This window comes from Neomonachus schauinslandi, chromosome 13, assembly GCF_002201575.2.
Source record: "Neomonachus schauinslandi chromosome 13, ASM220157v2, whole genome shotgun sequence".
Lineage (NCBI taxonomy): Eukaryota > Metazoa > Chordata > Mammalia > Carnivora > Phocidae > Neomonachus > Neomonachus schauinslandi.
In genome coordinates, this window is record NC_058415.1 from 90,878,856 (window position 1) to 90,887,568 (window position 8,713).

Consider the following 8,713-nt stretch of genomic DNA (forward strand, 5'->3'; position numbering starts at 1 on the left):
CGAGGGGCAAGGCTAGAGCTCATCCTCCTGGGCCGTGAGGAGGCCAGGCCTCCACCTCGAGCGTGCTGGGGAGCCCGCGGGCATCAGCGGAGGAGGCCTAATGCTCTGTGTTCCCTGAAAACCAGCTTCTTCTGGCTGTGGCCTGAAGGATGACTGGGGGTGGCGGTAGGAATCGGAACATACCTGGTCTCCAGAGTGGGGGCCAGGACAGCTGTAAAGCTCTTCGGGCCTGGCCGTGGACTTCCTTCCGCGCAGGCTCATTCCAGGCAACCTCCAAACCCCATGACCCCACTCACCCCTCAGCCACTCTCCTTCCAAACTCCTCCTCACGTCCCACGGAGATGGAACTGCCCCTCGGGAGCACTCCAAGGCATTCTCCTGCCTGCCGGGAGCCCTTGCTCCCTGCTCCGCATCCTCCTGTCCTAATCCTGGATGTGCCAGGGCTCAGTCCCATCTATGCCCCTCCCCCTCAGCCTCCCGTGGACCCATCCTGTGAAGTGCGACCTGTGTGGAGATGGCCCCACACGGATCTGTCCACCTCTGACCTCCACCCTGAGATCCATACTTCTGTATATCGAACCACACACACAACGCCTCAACATGACGACATCTTATATCTTCATTTGAAGATTACCTAGCAGCTCAAAGTTGGCATGTCCAAACCAGCGACCTGATCTTCCCGGTGTCTACCTCTCCCTTAAATGGTGCCATCATTCTCCATCTGGCCCTGCTGACCCTGTGACTCTCCTGGACACATTGTCCTCTGCATGCCCGCCGGCCAGCCATGTCGTTCTTTCCACCCCAGGGCCTTTGCACCTGCTGTTTCCCCGCCCAGAGCGCCTTCCCAGTGTTCTTATGGCTCACTCCCTCACTTCATGAGCTGTGAGGTCAAGGGTCCCATCCTCGGGGGGGCTGCCCTGCCTCCCTCTCTGCACCCTCTCTGTCCCTGGCCCTCCTCGCTTGCTCTGTAACATCCGGTACACTCAGCAGAAACTACATTCCTTATTTACTTACAAGTTGTCCATCTCTCTCCCCAGAATGGAAATTCCATGAAAGCAGCGGGTTTTTCTGCCTTGCTCATGACTAGGTTCCACGTGGACTTGTCGAATTCATAGCAAAGATAGGAGCTGGGGTTTTGGTGACAGGCAAGACTCCTAGGATGGCCCAGAACGTACCGCTCACGAGGGCTGGAGTCCCTCGGCTCCTAGACAGCCCAGGCCCACAGAGCCATCTGGGGTCTGGCACAGAGCTGCTAACGTCTTCCGTTACTGAGTGAAGACACTCAAACAAAACAAAACCCACGACCGCCCGCTATCACTGTAATTAAAACCAAGGATCTCAAAGCGTCCACGGAGTGGGAGCCACATAAATTCAGCGCATCAGTGCTCCCATCGCACCTCCTGGTCTTGTTTGTCCCCGACAGCCGGTCTGCTTTGGACTCAGCCTCTGAGAGGCGCCGGGGGTTGGGGCCGTCTGCCGTGGCAGTCCCCACGACTTCCCACAGCTGTGTGCATGCAGTTGCCAGGCCTTTGGCAGCTGGAGCGAGCATCCCGGGGGGAGCTGGGGCCCGAGCCTGGCGCCCTCCCCCATTTCGTCATCTTGTGGCCCAAGAGCACATTGTGATTGACGTCCCGGCCCCGAAACGCTCTCCAGGGGCGAAAACGCGCCGGGCAAATGCTGACTCTCCACTTTCTTTTGTCTTCTTTACACGCTGCAGCTTGAAGAGTGCCCGCCAACTCTCTGCTCGGAACCTGTTTGGCTGACGGTGTAGCAAGGATAAAGTTGGCGTAGTTGATCTCCAAGCAGGGCAGAGATCCTCGGAGTGCCTGGCTATCTGTGGGCCTGGGTCTCTGGCACACTCGCCGTGGCCTCCGGCGTGGCTGGCTCCCCCTCCTAGGCCTTTGTGGGCTCTCACGGTCGCTGAGCCAAGTCATCCTGCTCCCAGGAGGTGTTGGTCCCTCCCTGGACTCTGGCCCCATGTCCTTTCCACCACAAACCAGCCCGACCACGTGGGCAAACATGTGGCCAAGTAGGCCGTGGCTCCGAGGGGCCTCCTGTGCCGGGAGCTGTGTGGGCGGACGGGGCAAGAACGGGGTCCCTGGGGACCAGCAGCCACCAGAGGAAGCCAGCTCTCGGCGGGCCTGGAAGGCTGGGGTGGAGTGGAGCCGGCTTGGCGAAGGAAGGAGACATCTGGGACGTTTTGCGTGGGGAAGCGAGGCGAGCGCCGCTCAGAGCGTGGGCGGCTCTGGACAGGGCCATGGGGCGCCGGGCCCCAGTGACGACACTAATGAGCACGGCTTCTGGTTGTGGGGCATTGCCCGAGCCCGGCTCTGGATCTACTGTGTGACCCGTCTCACCTCACAGAAAGCACACCAGGACCTTGTGGCAAAAGTGCCCAATTTACAGATGAGGAGACTGAGGCTCAGGGAGGTGCTGCCACTTGGTGCTGGCTGTTTGCAGAGTGTGGGCTCCAGGGTACAGCTCCAGGTGGGCTGGGGGTGGGCTGCATCAGAGGTGACCTCAGTGGTGCCTGGAGGGACAGGGGATGCTCGTGGGGTGCGGGTGACTCCGGGCCAGAAGATGGGCTGCTGTTCTTCGTGCCCTGGAGTGGGAAGATGGCTCTGGTGAGGACCGTCCCTCCCTGCGTCCCTCCTCCTCGGGGGCGGAGCCGCACTCCCTCCCAGCCCTCCCGCCCTCACTGGCTTTAGACCCCAAGTCCACCTGGCTGGGGGGATGGGGGGCGGGGGCAGGTGGCCAGGGCAGAGGAGGGTCCGCATCACTGCCCCGTGGTGGCAGCAGCGACTGCCAGCCCCCCTTCCCTCTGGGGGAGATGGCCAGGTCGTGTCCGCCCACCCCGGGAAAGGGGTGACATGACTACTGGTTGCTGCCGGCATGTGGTGGGGATAGTCCGGGGTGATTCGCTCCGAACCCAACACGCAGCTGGTGGATGCTGCCAAAGCCTGGTGCTCATTAGCTGAGTGGAGGCAGCCGTGGCCCAGACCCACTTTATAAATCATGTCGGCACTCCGCAGGGGGGCTGATTAAAAACCCCACAGGGCTCTGAACGCTGCGATGCCAGGGCCAGGGTGGCTGGTGCCCTTGCAGGCTGGCCTTGGGCTGGGCCGCTTGGGCAGGTGTGGGCTGCGTTTACGGTAGGAGCAGTCTGCAGGGGGCTTTCTGTGGTCTCGTGGCCGTTGACACCTACCACGCGCCAGGGATCACGGCCTTAGTGCCAGGTGGTGCCAAGGGCCAGGTGCAAACCCCAGCCCTGCCTCTTGCCAAGTGAGTTCACCCATTACGGCCTCATTTTCCTAACCTGTAAGCAGGGACCATGTGCCTCAGAGGGCCCACGAAGCTCTTACAGGCTAGTGGGGAGGTGCAGACGGAGTGGCCGGCTCGGCTGGGCCACGAGAGCACTCAGCAAGGGATGCGTCCCCCGCCCCCACCTTGGGCCCCTCGGGACCCGTGGCACCTGGTCTCCAGCTCTACTATGGGGTATAGTCGCTCCGTGACTCCAAAGTTCTGGAGCGAGTCGGCACTTCTGAGCACCTACTGCATGCAGTCTGCTGCACTATGTGCTAGGAGCCCGGAAGAAAAATGAAGGCAGTGGTTCAAGGGGTACCATCTTGGGGCAGGGGTTGAACCATCCAAGGCTTCTTGTGGAAGTGACAGAGCACGTGGTGTTGGGGGCGGGGCCCTGAGGCTACGGAGGGGTGTGGGATGTGAGAGGTGGTAAGCCAGGAAGGCTCCCACGAGGTCACGTTGGGAAAACGGAACGAGAGCTGCATGACTTTCTGAAAAGGCGTGGGACGTATAGAAAGACAAGGTAGCAGGAGGGTGGTATTCAGTGTCACGGTCCAAGTGATGGCTAAGGGTATGGAGCGTGAACAGACATATGGCCCTTAGCGTGTGCCAGCCCCTGGGGAGGGCTCTGTACCTGTTTGCCATCATCACTGAGCGTTTGTTTTCTCTCTCTGATCTCAGAGCAGGGCTGATGTCCCCGAGGAAGCCGCTCTGATGTAGCCCCTCTCAGAGAGGGGGTCCGACCTGGGGTTCTGAGGGGGTCGTGAGGTCCCAGGAGAGGGACCCTCCTGAACCTGCTTGGAGTGGCTGAAGCTAATAAGGCACCTGCCTTCCCGAATCCCAAGAGAGGCCAAGGAGGAGAGAGAAGAGAACGAAGAGGCAGCAAGAGAGGGTCAAGGCCAAGGTTTCCAGTAAATTTCCTGCAGGCAGATAGCCTGGTTATCAGTGGGCTAGCCGTGGACTGTAGTGGGAAGGAGGAGCCCCAGCGGAGGGAGGTTCGGTCTGGAGGGGCCCTGCCCAGAGAAGCCGGCATCCTGGGTCTGGTGGGGGCATCCAATCCGAAACCCCTCATTTCCAGGGTTTCCAGGGCCTCATTCTCTGGCTCCGCCCCGGGGTGATGTCTGCACCTCTGGGGACAGGAGGTGCAGGAAGGCTCCTCCCACCCCCAGCCCAGCCAGAGAGAGGGGGCCCCTTACAGCGAACCCTCGCTTGGCCCCCAACTCCATCAGCTCTGCCGGCCACTGCAGGGTCAGCCTGGGGTCGCTCACCTTTGTGTGTGTTTGTAAGGGGATGGCTGCCTGGTGGGCCTTCCCACCAGGCCCCGGGAGGGGAAAGAGGGCTGGGAGCCTCCCCAGCAGAGACACTTCAGCCCTGCCCCTGACTTTGGTACTTGAATTCCCTGTGGGCCTGGAGGTGGCTGCAAAGAGCCAGGGTAGGCGCTCACCTGTCTGGTCTGCCATCAGCCCAGGGGAGCTGGCAAGGGCTTGGGGGTGGGAGGTGAGGGGGGCAGGGCCCTGGCTGGGGAGGGCGGGCCAGGTCTGGCCTCTAGAAAGAGCTGGGAGAAATAGCCCAGGGTATGTGCGGGGCCGCCGGACACCGCCCAGGCAGAGGGCTCTGCATCCCAGTGGCTTGCCCTCCCTTTGCTGTGTGACCTTGGGCAGTCGATTCTGTTTCCTCATCTGAAAATAGGGTGGCAGGATTGGCAGCCCAGGGTCACAGTGTGCTGTGGGGACAGCGGGGACACTCCGTAGGTGCTCCATCAGAGTTGTCAGTTCTTACTAGGAGAGCTGGAGGGGCTGGGGAAACCTAGGCCGGTGAGCGAAGTCGGTACCTCAGCCCAGCCTGGACGGAGTGTCCTTTTGCCCTGGCCTGGTAGCCCTTCCCCTCCCCCTTAACAGCTGCTCCTGTATCCCTCCCCAGCCTCTCCCCAGCTCACAGGTTCATCCCAGTGTTCCACGGGGTGGGGCTCTCTCTGTCTCTTCAGGGGTCCCCAGCCCCCACGAGGGCCCAGCGTGGCCGATGGCCTGTGGTGGAGGGGCCTGCGGCCGGCGTGGACAGATGGACTGAGGGCAGCTGCCTAGAGCCCTTCCCCCTCCTGCCCCCTCTGAGCCATAGCCATTCCCCAACTCCTGATTTTTCATTAAAACAGCAGCGGGCTCCGAGCCGCCCAAGGTCATGGTGGGGCTGCTAGGGGAGTGAATGTGGGCCATTACGTGGGCCTTTAATGTCCCTGTGGCCGCGGCTGGCGCGGGCGCGATCAAGCACCGGGGACACTCCAATTTCCGCCTGTCCCGCGGCGATCATATCAGTGCCTGAGTGATCTCCTTGCTGGCGGGCGGCGGGGACGCAAGGGGGCAGCGAGCCCGGCCACCCAGCGGCCCTCCCTCGGGAACAAAGGGACGCACCGCGTGGCTGGCAGGGCTGAGAAACGGCAGCGTGGTGTCTCCTGCGTCCCCCTCGCCCGTGCTGAGTTTAAGCCCAGGGCATTGGGAAGGGCCGGGTGTGGGCAGGCACGGGGCCGGGGTGGGGCTGCGCTCGTGCACAGAGGGGGTTACAGCCCCACCCTCAGGCTCCCCTGGACCCCAGGTTTAGAAAAGGCCCATGACTCTAGGTGGTTGGCAGTGGTCTGTGGCGACCCCGACTGCCGAGTGCAGGGGTGTCCTGGGCAGGGTGTCTGATGACTGGGGACCCCAAGCCTCACTGCTCCCTGGCAATCCTCACGATTGCCCAGATGTCCACACCCAGCCGCCCGTGTGGAAGGGGCTCTCTTCCAGGGCTGGTGGCCATGAAGCCTGTTCTGGGATGAGAAACTGTTTTCTGGAACTTGGCTGAGCGAAAACCGGAAGCAGCCCAGATGTCCTTCGGCTGGGAAGCAGACAAGTGGCCTGGGCCCACGCCTGCGTGGGACACCGCTCGGCCGTAAAAAGGCTGCAGCGCCGTGGGTGAGGCTCAGGTGCATCGTGCCGGCTCCGCGGGCCTCACGCCGCCTGGTTCCATGGCCAGGGCCGAACCATAGGCCCAGAAAGTGCTGCGGACGCTGCCTGAGGCTGGGGTGGGGGCACAGGGGCACTGGGGGTGAAGGGACGAAGGGTGGTTACATGATTACATACATGGGTCAGGACTCTCAGAACTGAACACGAGAAAGGATGAGCTTTGCTGAGCGTAAGTGATCCCATAATAGAACACAGAAAAAGATTCTTTTCCTTTGCAGCAGACACAGTGGGCAGCCTGGGACGGGTCCAGGCCGGACACACCGCTTGGAAAGCAGTGACGACAAGAAAAGGGCCTGGACCTCCTGTCCCTCTGCCCCTCTCTGGGCTCTCGGCTGGTGGTCTGCCCCCGTGGGGGGATCCCACCCCTGGCCCAGCTTCCCGTCCTCCCTGGCCTGCCCGGGACTTTCATCAGACACCCAAAAAGGCCAGCCCCCAAAAGATGCTGTGCGGGGGAGGAGGGTGGAGGACGGAGTTGGGATCCCAAAGCCGCTTAGCTCCTCGGCTTGCTTTCCCATTTCGGTTGGATGGCTGGAAGATAATGCGCTAATTAAGCGTCGGGGGCTCTCTCCCGAGGTGGGGGGCCTCCCATTTTCTTCTCCATGATAGTAATTGGGATTCTAGGGAGGTTCCCGGGAGGGGTCTGTCCTTCATTTCCCACCGACCGGCCGCCTCTGCCTGGCCTCCCCCGCCACGCCCAGCTCCAGAGCCGCATGCAAGACCAGTGGTCTCTCCATCACCGCCCCCCCACCCCCGGCCACTGACAGCCCCCTGTGGGAATTGTGTGCTGGTGGGAGGAGGGAGTGCAGATGGGTCTCCCTCCCTCCGCGGGAATCATGAGCCTTTGCCACGGCCCTCATAGCACACGGCTGCTCACACGGGGCTGGGGGGGCCTGCGTCTGCAAGACAGACCCTCCCCTTGGCCACCTGTCACATGCTACTTCCCCCCAATGGGAAGGGGGAGCCTCCAGCAGCCCCCCCCCCGAGGAATGGGAGCCTCACACCTCCCTGTGGGCCCCGGGAAGCCTCATGTACGGTGGCACACGTCAGATGAGCACCTACTGTGTGCCGGCTCCGCGCCGAGGGCCTAGGCTATGCAAGTGGCGAGGCCGCCGGACAGCACACGGTCCAGGGGCCGCGATGCCGAGTGAGAGCAGCTGCCTCCCGGTGTCCGTGTGCCCGGCTCCGGCAGCATCCGGATCGTTCTATTGTACAGACGAGGGAACGGAGGCCAGCAGAGCCGGGGCCACCTGCCCGGCTTGGGCTTGGCACCTGAGGGTCCCCACGGTGGCTGCGCAGGAGAGCATCCCCTCTACCCCCTGCCTGCCCCCACCTGCCCCCCTGCTCAGACCAGGTGTACCAGCATCCTGGCCTGGGCTCCAGCATCCTCTAACGTTCCCAGGGCTTTGGTGGGGGCAGTCTGGACCCCCGAACTGACAGTCTGAGAGGAAAATCATGGGAAATAGAACTCGCTTCACATAGAATTTTGGAAAAAAATCAATAGAGTGTTCTGACTGTAACATAAGGGATGCATTAAAGGAAAACCATGGGTAATAAAATAATGTGTATTTCGATCAGTGAGTGCCCCACGACATCCCCAGTAGGGGCTCTGCCGGAAGTCTTGCCCCAGTTTCCGGATCCGCGGGGACGGGTGTGGGCCACCGGCGCAGTGGGCCGTATCCATGATGTGCCCTTCCCAAATGGGAAAGCTCCAGACAGAGCAAGGCATCTTGCCTTCAGCAAATGGTAGGTGCTTTCCTGGGAAGGCCAGTGGTCGTTAAACACGCACAGAAGACGCTCAGGGATTTCTGGTTTGGGAAAAACAGTCTCTCACGGGCCAGAACGCCTGGTGGGACATTTAGAGTGTGTGTGAGACTCAGGAGGACGGAACTCAAGAGGAAAGGTTGGCGGGGGTCTGCACAACGGAGGGGCCCCGCTTGCTGCTTACTGCCCCCCACCACGGTCATTTGATGACCCCAAAGAGCACTTCTTGAATCTCCAAAATGCCCCTTTGGAGGTGAAGCTTTTAACCGTCATGATGTACTTTGGGGGACATGAGGAGCCTGACCAGAGGACGTCTCACCTGCTGGGGGGCCCGGCAGGTCACCAGCGTGACCGGCAGCGGGTCCAGAGGCCCAGAGAGCAGGCGGGGTGGCCCCAGGTGACAGAGTGCAGGAGCCACAGAGCTGGAACCGGGGTGAGGGAAGTCAGACACACCGGCCAGGCTCCAGGAAACTCCTCAATCTAGAGAAATAATGCTTTACTGCAATCTTTTTAAACATTAAAATTAATTCAAAATATCCACAATGAACAAAATACCCAAAACACCCAATAAATACAGAGGGTCACTATTCCTGACCTTTCCTTTCTCCTCCGCGGGGCAGGCTGCAGCTGGAGCACGTGGCGCTGGAAGCCTCTCT